Source organism: Gossypium raimondii, chromosome 8 (genome assembly GCF_025698545.1).
Source record: "Gossypium raimondii isolate GPD5lz chromosome 8, ASM2569854v1, whole genome shotgun sequence".
In the NCBI taxonomy this organism is placed as follows: domain Eukaryota; kingdom Viridiplantae; phylum Streptophyta; class Magnoliopsida; order Malvales; family Malvaceae; genus Gossypium; species Gossypium raimondii.
The window spans coordinates 18,631,158-18,642,293 of record NC_068572.1 but is presented as its reverse complement, the minus strand read 5'-3'; the positions used below and the strand labels follow the sequence as shown (position 1 = coordinate 18,642,293).

Here is an 11,136-nt window from a genome sequence, read left to right as displayed (position 1 = left end):
TAATGCCCTTATTCATAACAAAAGAAGTGTTGAAAAGTTATCTATTTTGCCCTACTAATTTTTAATGACTGCAAATTACTGCAATACCCCAATTTACTCCTAATGGCTCCCTTAAAAGCTCGTTTTATAATATATATATATATATATATATATATATATATATATATAAAGTTAAGTAATAAAATATCCAATTTACCCTTAAGTTAAATAACAATATTTTAATTATAGAAATTTGATCTTTTAATTAATACAAAATATTTAAATATTAATTTTAGAAAATAATATTAAAACATTATTTAATGACTATAGCATGATACTAAAAATAATATATATTTGATTATATAAGATGATACTTTAATATATTTGAAAAATAAAATTTAATATTATATGATGTATTTATAAATGTTTAATTATAAAAACATAAATCTATATTTATATTTATATTTATATTTATATTTATAAATAAAATATTTACTTTTATTATTATCATTTTTATATTTGCCACTCTTTTTTTTTTTTTTTATGTTCTTCATCAAATTGTAGAAAAACCCAGAAACATCCCCATAAGCCCTGTTACTGATCGCCGGACGCTGTGGCTATCGTCGTGTTCTGCGTACTGTTGTTAGCTCAAACCCAGAAATCATCACCTGAGCTTTCTCTCACTCTCCTCTTCTCATATTTTTCTCTCTTTTTTAAAAAAATCACCCAAATTTTGCAAATTCTGTAAAATATCTCATAATTTCAAGCTCTTTTATCTTCTACCCAAACGTCTGTATTTTCTTATATGTTGTTCGGCACGGTTATCTCAACCACCACTCTAAATTGGAAACACAACTACTTGGTCAAAAATCTTAGAGAAGGATTTTCTCTTTTGAATTTTGTTAGCAAAATTATTTCTCTGATCATATGTTTCAACAAATCTTTTATTTATGGATATTCTTGGGGAAAAAAGAAGAGTTGGTTCTGTTCGGCTATTCAGACCCCCCCGCCAATGCGTATTACTGTGTTTTATGGAATAAGGTTTGCCGACCTGTCGTGTTCTTTATTCAGTGAAGCAAACAATGAAATGATTGTAGTGCATGGAATAAACGCGCAATGGAATTGCGATTCCGCATAATCAAATAATCAAATATAGTTGACTATAATTGAATAAGATTGTAATGGAATAGAACTGTAATTGAATAGAACTGTAATAATGTTCTTGTGTTTGGTTAAATGCAATATACATTGTAATAGTATAAGAAAAAAAAGCTTAAATGACCAAAATACCCTTAAAAGATTTTTTTAGGTAGATGATTATTGTTATTGTTATTAAATTTTAATAAAATTATTGTTAAATATATTTTATTAAAAAAATAATAAATAATTTAATCATATTTTAACATAATTATTAAATATAATTTAATAAAATAATATATAATTTAATAACATTCTTAATATACTTTGTACAAGCCCAAATCTGCCCGGGCCCGCACACACAAAGTAAACCAATAAAAAATAATAAAAATGGCAGTCCATTTATAAAAGTCCAATAACAGTAGTCCAAATTACAATAAAAAAAACTAAATACAAATCAGCCCAAAAGACCCAATCCAAACCAATCCTTGCCTAACCCAGTTGCAGTAGCCCAACACTCGGTGGCCCAAATCCAAGTTTCCAGAAACCCCTAGGGTTTCTGGAACAGTCTGCGCCGTAGCTGAAACCAGGTCCCCTCCCACACACGCCGCTCCAGGACTCCACGTGCGCCTCCACTCCAGCTGGCCTCGCACCTGCAACAGACGCAACAAACAAGTAAAGAAAGCAAGAATAATAAAATAATAGCAAAATAACAGAGAAAAATAGCAAAATAATTCTTTTAATTTTATTTTATATTCGGCTATATAAAGCCGATTGGAAATTTGTAAAAGGAGGGATACAAATACGGAAATCAGAAAATTTTAAAAGAAATCTAAGAAGCAAATCAGAATTTACTAAAGGTGGCTTGAGATTTTTTTTTCTTTTCGCTGCTTTTCTTTTTTGTGGTTTATTCATTGTGTGTAAAAAGAAAAAAGAAAAAGAAATAGTAAAGAGGCGAGGGATTTTACCCTAGTGACTGCGCTGTTGAAGCTCGCGTCCTCCTCTGGTCTAATCGGAGTTGGGGGCAGAGAACGACAGATTGGAAAAGGGCGAAACCCTTAGGGCATGTTTGGTTCGATGTAATGGAATAGAGCTGTAATGGAATAGAGCTGTAATGGAATAGATGCGTAATAGTAATTCAATTGTTTGGTTGAATGGAATGTAATAGAACTGTAATAGTATTCTTGTGTTTTGTTGAATGAAATGATGATGTAATAGCATAAGGAAAAAAAATAAAATAACTAGAATACCCTTAGCAGAATTTTTTTTAGTTAGATGATTATTGTTATTATTATTAAATTTTAATAAGATTATTAATATAAATAATAAATAATTTAATCATATTTTAACATAATTATTAAATATAATTTAATAAAATATATAATTTAATAAAATTATTAATATTAAATATTCTTATATGAATTTATTAAAATCAAAATATATAATACTATAAAATATAATTTTAACATAATTATTATTAAATATAATTTAATAAAATATATAATTTAATAAAATTCTTAATATTAAATATTCTTATATGAATTTACTAAAATCATAATATATAATACTACAATACTTACAAATTCTATTAATCTGGTCCTAACTTTAAAAATTCAATAAACTTAACCTTCAATTTTACATATTATATCAATTTAACCTTTATTCTTAAAATTCAAAAATAAAAATTAAAAACTAAAAAATTAAACATTTATTTTAGATAAAATACATACAAAATTATAAAATATTTATAAATAAATGAATATCTATTTTCTCATTTTTAACATGACATTTATTTATTAGAATAATAAATTTATAAATAAAACAATTTAAGGAGAAAAGCAATGAAAAGAATTAGACAAATTTAAAAAATTTTAAACATTAACGCCACCATGCTTAATTTTTATAAAACTACAATCTAATATTGAAAAGATAAAGTTGACGTCCTTAGATTGTTGGCCCAAAACGCCAAATTTACATCCATGCGAAATTTTTCAAGTACTTTTAACTGAAACCAAACTTGGGAATAAAGCACAGGTCATTCGCTTTGCCGCATGTTGCAACCAAGGCCAATCTGAGTCACATAGGTCATTGGAGAGTTGCCATCGTTATCCTTGAATCTTTATGCGCATTTTGTTTTACAAGAAATTTGGCAATGTCTTCCCTCTCACACATAACAACATAGTGCAATGGGGTTTGACCTTCATTGTCCTTCCAATAGAAAGAAAAAACAAAGATTTTAACAACAATGCTTACAACACTAGAAAGAGAAAAGAGAAATATAGAGCATTGTGCACCATTTAACATAAAAAATTTCTTATTTACTTCGGTATGCTTTTGAAAACGGTTCAAAAACACTCTAAAGACAGTTATTTCACATTTATTTTTGTGCATTACAGGTACATCAGACAGGGATTGTTTCAGCACACACAAATAGGTTAGGAGGTGAATACCAGTAAAACCGTAATAGCGATACAATAATTACCTTAGCATTCACATCAGCATTCCTGCTAAGAAGTGCTTCGGTAATTTTAAGATGGCCACGATCTACAGCCCAATGCATCGGGGTCCTGCCTTCACTGTCTGCAAGCATCAAATGCAAACAAGTTACTTGATTAAGCAAAGTCTTTCAGGCCCATGTATGCAAGTTTAGTTTTTTCTTTAAAGGAGGAAAAACAACTAAATAGAAACAAACCTTGCAAATGCACAAAAACACCACTTTCAATGCATTTAAGCAAATTATCTAGTTCTCATTCTCTGGAAAAAGTGTGGATAGCATCCATTTTCCTGAAAAACAATAATCATTCCCATCAAATGTCTTGGATACTAGAAAACAACATGCTCAGTTAGTAAGCAATAAAGAATATTTAGTTTAAATGACAGGAAGGAAGTCTAATTCATTAATGAAACACTTATAATTATGCACTCCTTTGTGCTAATAGAAACCATTCCATAGTCGAGCATACCAACAATTAGAAATAGAAACTTATATAATATCCAAGGCAACACCAATGTTTGTGAAGAGAATTCAGAATTACGAACAGCCAAAAACAAAACTTGAAAATAACCTACATAAAAGTGTTCAATGTTATATTTCATATTTACTCTAGGGTAATGCTATTTTCTCCACCAATTTAAAAAACATTGAGCATGACTAACTATCCACAGAAGCAAGTAAGAAAACGAAATTCTAAATTCTAGAAAAGAAACCAACTACTGCAAAACTTGAGAGCATCAGGAATAACCATTCTCTTGTCTTATCATATAGTGCAAGAATCCCCTCATAAGCCTTCAATTCACACCAGCGAAAGCTGCCACTCCATGCTTAGTCTTTGTAAGGAATCATCCTGCAAACAAAGCAAATATCAATTACCATAAGGACAGTCAAAATGAAGCCCAGTTATATACTCCATATATGCTGAATCCAAACGCATTGCCTTTGCACCATAAGATTCATAGACCTTGTCAGCTATTAGTTTTCTCTCAATCCAACAATAATAACCTCAAGCACACTTATTCTACTCTCTTTCAATTCGTCCCTGCATTTTACCAATAACTAACTATAACAAACACACAGATCTCTAACAAGAAAAACCAATAGCAAACTCTCATTATTAATTTTGATATCAAACATAACTAAACATATAGATTCCTTTGGTTCTTTTGCAATATATATTCCAATATCCAAATCATAGAACTTCAAATAAATAGAAAAAAAATATCTCAAAAAGTTTATAATAAAGGCTTCCTAAATTACCAAGCATCAAAAACCCAGAAATTTCCATCATTTTCATTCACAGACCAAATAAAGAACTATGAACTAAAAATTTCCATCCTTTTCATTCACAGACCAAATCTCAACATAATCACTGTAAAAATAAAATAAAATAAAAAAGTATTCTTGATCATTTATGAACTAAAAATTGAGAAAAAAATAAACACACAGATCTTTTTTGAAAAAAAGAAAGAACCGTATTAGGTGATAAGAATCCTATCTTAATTTAGGTTGAAGATTCACCTTCTCCCTCTAGTTGATCGAGAAGCACGATCCAGGAAGACTGCTGTATCTTCTTTACCGGTTCCCATGGACACAACAGTAAAAACTTCACCAGTTTCGCCAGTGGAGAGGAACGGAAAACGTGAGATGGAGGGTGCTTTTTGATCGGTGTTCTAAGTCTAGTTGTGACGGCAAAGAGAGGTAAAAAAGGGAAGGAGAAGACGACGAGGAGAGTGGAGAAGAAAGCTAGAAAGAAGAAACAAAAGACGGAAAGGGGAAGCGTGGATCGGGAGGGTTAAACAGGGCATAGAAATCGGGAGGGTAATACGGGAGCTAAACCGAGCTTTTGGAAGGGAATAGAAATTGGCCAATTTTGGGGAATAGCCGCGTAATGTAATAAGCCCGTAATAAGGCATTACACCCAACCAAACAGATGAATAGGTGGGGCAAACAGAATAGGGTTGTAATGGCATAGCCATTACACCCAACCAAACATGCTGTTAGGTTTTTTTTGGCTTTTTTTTTCTTTTCTATTTTGAAAAAGCAAATAAGCATTTTTAGGTTTTTTTTTTTGGTTTTAAAACTTCTGTGAAATGACGTCGTTTGAGGCCTGCTTCAGTGGCCTCAAAACGACGTCGTATAAGGCTTGTGACCTTAGATTTGACCCGTCTGCCCTTAAGATTCGCGTGTTTTTACGGTGAAGGGGATATTTTGCCCCAGGACCCTCCGCTTTTGCGCTGTGGCAATCTAGTCCATTCTATTTCTTTAATTGTGGCCGCATGATTTCCTGTTAGTTTCATTTTGGTCCATGATGAAACGCTACGTTTTAGGGCTGGGGATATTTTCCTATTTAGTCCCCATGTTATTCACGCGTTCCTTTTTTGGCCCTCAATTTTATTTTATTTTTTTTTCTTTTTAATTTCGAATTAAATACAATTTAATCCATACTTGTCTAATTTAATGTACTCGATTTTTATTTTGTTTAAAATTCATTATTCTATTTTAAAAAAAATATATTTAATTTTAAATCTAAAATTATTTTTATGTTTAAGCTTAATATATTCTTAAATTTATCATCAATATTATTTTAATTTATAATATATTATTATTTTAAATTTATCATTAACATTATTTTAAGTTTATCATGTATTTTATTTAAAGTTATCATGTATTAGTATTTTGAACTTATCAACTATGGTTATTTAAATTTAGCATGTATTGTTTTATGCATTCTTGTTGTAAATTCAATATAATTTGTATTTATTCTTTAACGTTTTATTTTAATTATAAAATCCTCTTTATATATATTGCTATGTTTTAAAATTTATATAATAATACTCTCGTATAATACAATTTATATATACATAGTTTATATTTTTATTTTATATATATTATTGATTTCATATTATTATTATTATTATTTATTTCTATATATATATAATTTATTTCTTTTAAAAACTTATTTTATTATATTTTACTTATTTCAACTTTTTACCTATATCATTATATATATTATTATCCATATTGAGTTTTTCATCCCATATATTACTTATTAGATAAATATATATGTATATTATTTTGTGTACTACTTATTTTGATTTTCTTTTTATACAATATTTATTTTAAAATTCATTTAGATATTATCATTTTACATAGTATTTATTTTTATCTTCATTTTTAATCTATTTGGACTTTCTTATATATATTATTTATTTTAAAATTTTATATATACAATTTATTGATTATAATTGCCTTTCTTTCACGCTATTCGTTTCTTTAGTTATTTTAAAACTGGTATATTTTGTTTGTGCATGTGTTAATTTGCTTGTTTTTTTAATTAGCTTTTCACTAGCTTTCAAGTATTAATGTTAGTATTTACATAATATGTGATGTGAGATTATTGCTCTTATGTGTATTGTATTGCTTATTTGCATTTATTGATTATTTGTCGTTCATTAGAGTATATTTTGTTTTACGAATTATCACTTCGCGCTGTACATTATCATTCTATCGCATTCTATTTGCTTAAAAGGTTACGTTTAATATCATTTAAGTATCAAAATCATTTTATTCAAAAGTCTTTCAAAGTCACGCAATGGTTGGTATTTTGGAGCTTCGAGAAAATTGCATCCTAACTTACTGGACTCCAATTTTTGTCGTTGAATCTAAATAACCGAATATTCTTTTTTCAATAAAAGCGTATAATTTTTAAATATAAGGTCTACTCTCGGGATTTCAATACGTTGTATCATAACTCATTGGATATGATATTTTGTTATCTCGAGACAATGATTTTTCTAAAAGGTAATAAAAGTAAGTTGTATGTCGTATTTGGAACATCGAGAAATCGTGCCCAAACTTACGGGGTTTCGATTTTCTCATCGAACCAAAATGACCAAATATTTTTAGATTTCAAAAACATGAAATTTCGATAAAAAATTAAAGGCTAGCTTATTTTCGAGGACTCAAATATCACATCCAAACTTACAGGATACGACCTTTTCTCACCTCGGGATGAGAGGGCCTTTTATACTCGTTCAAATTTATCCAAGTATTGTTTCAAAACAAAATATATATAGCATTAATAAAAGGGATCGTATTTTAATCATTTCAAGTTTTGACATTCAATGTTAAGACATTAATTAATCAACTAGGTACCAATTTTTAGCGTTACGAGGGTGCTAACCCTTTCTCGTGCGTAATCGAATCCCGAATCCGGTTTTTCAAATTCCGTAGACCAAAATTATTTTCAAGGTAATTCGATCACAGCTTAACAAAAGATCGATGGCGACTCTATCCTATTTTAAAGTCGACCCTTTTTATTAAAAAGTGATTTCGATAGCTTGGCGACTCCACGGGGATTGGTTTTGAGAGTCAAGCCACAAATTGATTATTTACTGTCTTTTTGTCAAAAATTGAAAGTTTGATTTAAATTTGCGATCCTTTCGTTGCATTTTTATGGTCTGCATCGTTGTGGTATGTTTGCTTTATTGGTTCGAGTTTTTAACCATTGCATATTGCATTGCATGACTGTTTGGTTATACCTTTTTAAATGGGAGTGATAAACTATTCCTTCGTGAGGTTTTCACCTCCGTATAGGATAGTGGATCACTTTTAGGATGCATCCGTACCTATGCTTTCGTGAGATTTTCATCTTCAGATAGTCATAGGAAATGTATTCCTTGAACCGAACTCGGTCCGTATGAGCCTATAATGGGTGAGGATCTAGGAATCGCCATTCGGTACCCTTTCTTTAGAACCAAACCGCATATAGTGAACCCTAAGAGCCCACCTTAGGTAGAACCATACCAAACCCTAGTGGTCACCCGAATAGGTGCTCTATTTATTTTTATTTTTTTTCTTGCTTGCTTTTGCTTGGTATTAACCTGTTTCATTTTGTTCTGGTTATGATTGCATTGTATTTTCATCATAGAAAAGAGGTGTTGATACACGTTCAGTTGCTAAATAGAGAGCTTGTCATGGAAAATGGATTTCTTGATAAAGTGGAAGATAATACGACTGTCCGAATATGTTTCAAGAAAACACAACGAGAAAAGGGTGATAGTTTAGCGGAGGAGTACACGACTTTGCTTCGTTGCCCGAAGTTTTAAGTTGACAAAGATTATTCGAGAGTTGTCAATGTCCCGACCTTTTTAAAGAAGCTAACGAGCATTACGAGGATGAGTGAGCAATGAGTCGCGGCCCGGATCAAGCAAAAAGGAGCTAGTAGAGACATCCATTGAAAAATTTATGAGATTTATCTTAACATCCGGATGAAGGAAATGATCGATGTCTTTGCCTAGAGTATGAGGGCAAAGCCGTATATATCTGCTTTATGTAAAGAGATTTGTTTTCTAGTAAAGTTGTTTTAATAGAATTGAATCAGAATCGACGTCTCTTTTTGCATTCATTTCATGCATTTGCATTACATTGCATCATATGCATTAAAGTCTACCAAAAGATCCTAATTGGTTAAAATCATTTCAGTTAATCTGGAAACCGACAAAAACCTACCAACCAAACATCGTTACGGTACTCGAGCAAAGACAAAAGTCATGGACCAAAGATTAGAAAGACTTGAACAACTTTAAAGGGAGATGCAAGATCAACTACAAACACAAATGCAAGAGCAGGTAACTAAGATTCAACAAGACATGATGGAAAAAATGCTAGAATCTCAAAGAAACACGATGACTCAGTTGAACCAATTATTAGTTGGAGGAGTAGATAAGGGAAAGGGCCCCATGGTCAATCTTGGGGAAGATAATGAGGAGCCGTTGTATCCTCCGGGTTTTCTTGCACCAAATGTACAGAGCCAAACTGAAATGTACCCAAGGAGACCATCCGTCACAATTAGGCCTCAACAATTTCAGGCTGGTGCTTCGGTGCCAATGAACTTTCAAGCTGGATCAAATTTAAACCCAAGAGATAACCCAACTAATCCTGTTATCCTCGATTTTGATGAAGTGGCAGAAAAAGAAAAAAAAGCAAATGCGGAATTGCCAAAACAGCTAGAGGACAGGTGTAAATGGTTGGAGGAAAAATTCAAAGAAATAAAAAGCGCTGATAGTCATCATGGAATCGACGCTAAGGATCTGAGCTTGGTTCCAGACTTAATACTTCCTTACAAGTTCAAAATACCAGATTTTGAAAAATACAATGGGACCAGTTGCCCTGAGGCTCACATCACCATGTTTGTAGACGGATGACTGGATACGTTAACAATGATCAACTGCTAATACACTGCTTCCAGGATAGCCTGGTGGGGGTAACATCCAAATGGTACAAACAATTGAGCCGTACCAGGATTGGTTCATGGAGGGACCTAGCTCAAGCATTCATGAAGCAGTACAGTCATGTAACGGATATGACTCCTGATAGAATTCCTTTACAGAACATGGAGAAGAAACCAAATGAGAGTTTTAGGCAATATGAGCAAAGATAGAGGGAAGTTGTTATCCAAGTTCAGCTACCACTCCTAGAAAAAGAAACTACGATGCTCTTCATCTACACACTAAAAGCCCTGTTCATCACATACATACTAGGAAGTGCCACAAAAAGTTTTTTAGATATAGTCATGAATGGCGAGATGATTGAGAATGCCATAAAAAGTGGGAAGATAGATGCCGGAGAAAGTAACAAAAGGTCAGCCTCGAGGAAAAAATAAAACGAGGTGAACAACACAAGTACATATAATAAGGGTTACTCTAAATTGATTACTGTAAGTCAACCAAGAAAGGTGGTAGCTGGTCAACAAGGTCTATCAAGACAAGAATCCAGCATAAAGAAAAACACTGAAAAGCTTTAATTCACACTAATCCCAATGTCGTATAGGGAGCCGTATCAAAGTTTATTTGATGCACACGTTTTTTCCCTTTCTACTTAGAACCTCTACAACCCCCGTACCCCAAACAGTATGACGCAAACGCCCAATGCGAATACCATGCAGGAATTACGGGGCATTCTATAGAAAACTATACTGCCTTTAAAAAGCTGATCGAAAGGTTCATCAATATGGTACGAAAATCCGCTACCCAATCATGCTGATAATGGGGTAAACATGATGAGTGAAAATATGGGGAGAAAAATCAAGGTAGATATTGTAGATGTAAAAACTCCTTTGAGATGGGTCTGGAATGAGATGACAAGAAGGGGGTTAATTATTTCAGATTTAGAAAGAAGTTATGAAAAGAGAGGAAAATACTGTGAGTTTCATCACAAAGTGGGACGAGATCCAATAGTGCGTAGAATTCAAAGTCTTTGTTCAGGGCATGATAGATAATACAAAGCTGTAATTCCTTAAAGAAGTCAAATGCCCGAAGGAATGTTAGGAATTTGAATGTTAATGCCATATCTGAAGAAGCGATTGAAGAAAGGACCTTATTAGATATCCGTCCTTATGAACCTCGAGTGTGAATAAACAATTGATTGCAGAAGAAATTCTGTAGTTTTAGAGCTTACTCGAGTAATGTTCGAACACACTTGTTGCTTTTAGCCTAGAAATAATAAGAACCCTTTGTGAAATA

The 11,136-nt window shown here is 31.7% G+C and overlaps 1 long non-coding RNA gene across 1 annotated transcript; it reads right to left on the bottom strand.

Moving 5' to 3' along the window:
* Positions 1 to 3,241: 3,241 nt before the first annotated feature.
* On the bottom strand, positions 3,242 to 3,937 carry LOC105793177 (uncharacterized). Its single transcript, XR_008198361.1, has 3 exons — positions 3,809 to 3,937; positions 3,599 to 3,696; positions 3,242 to 3,324 (listed from the first exon to the last, which is right to left on the bottom strand). It is a non-coding gene; the product is annotated as an uncharacterized LOC105793177 (long non-coding RNA).
* Between the last annotated feature and the right edge of the window lie 7,199 nt (positions 3,938 to 11,136).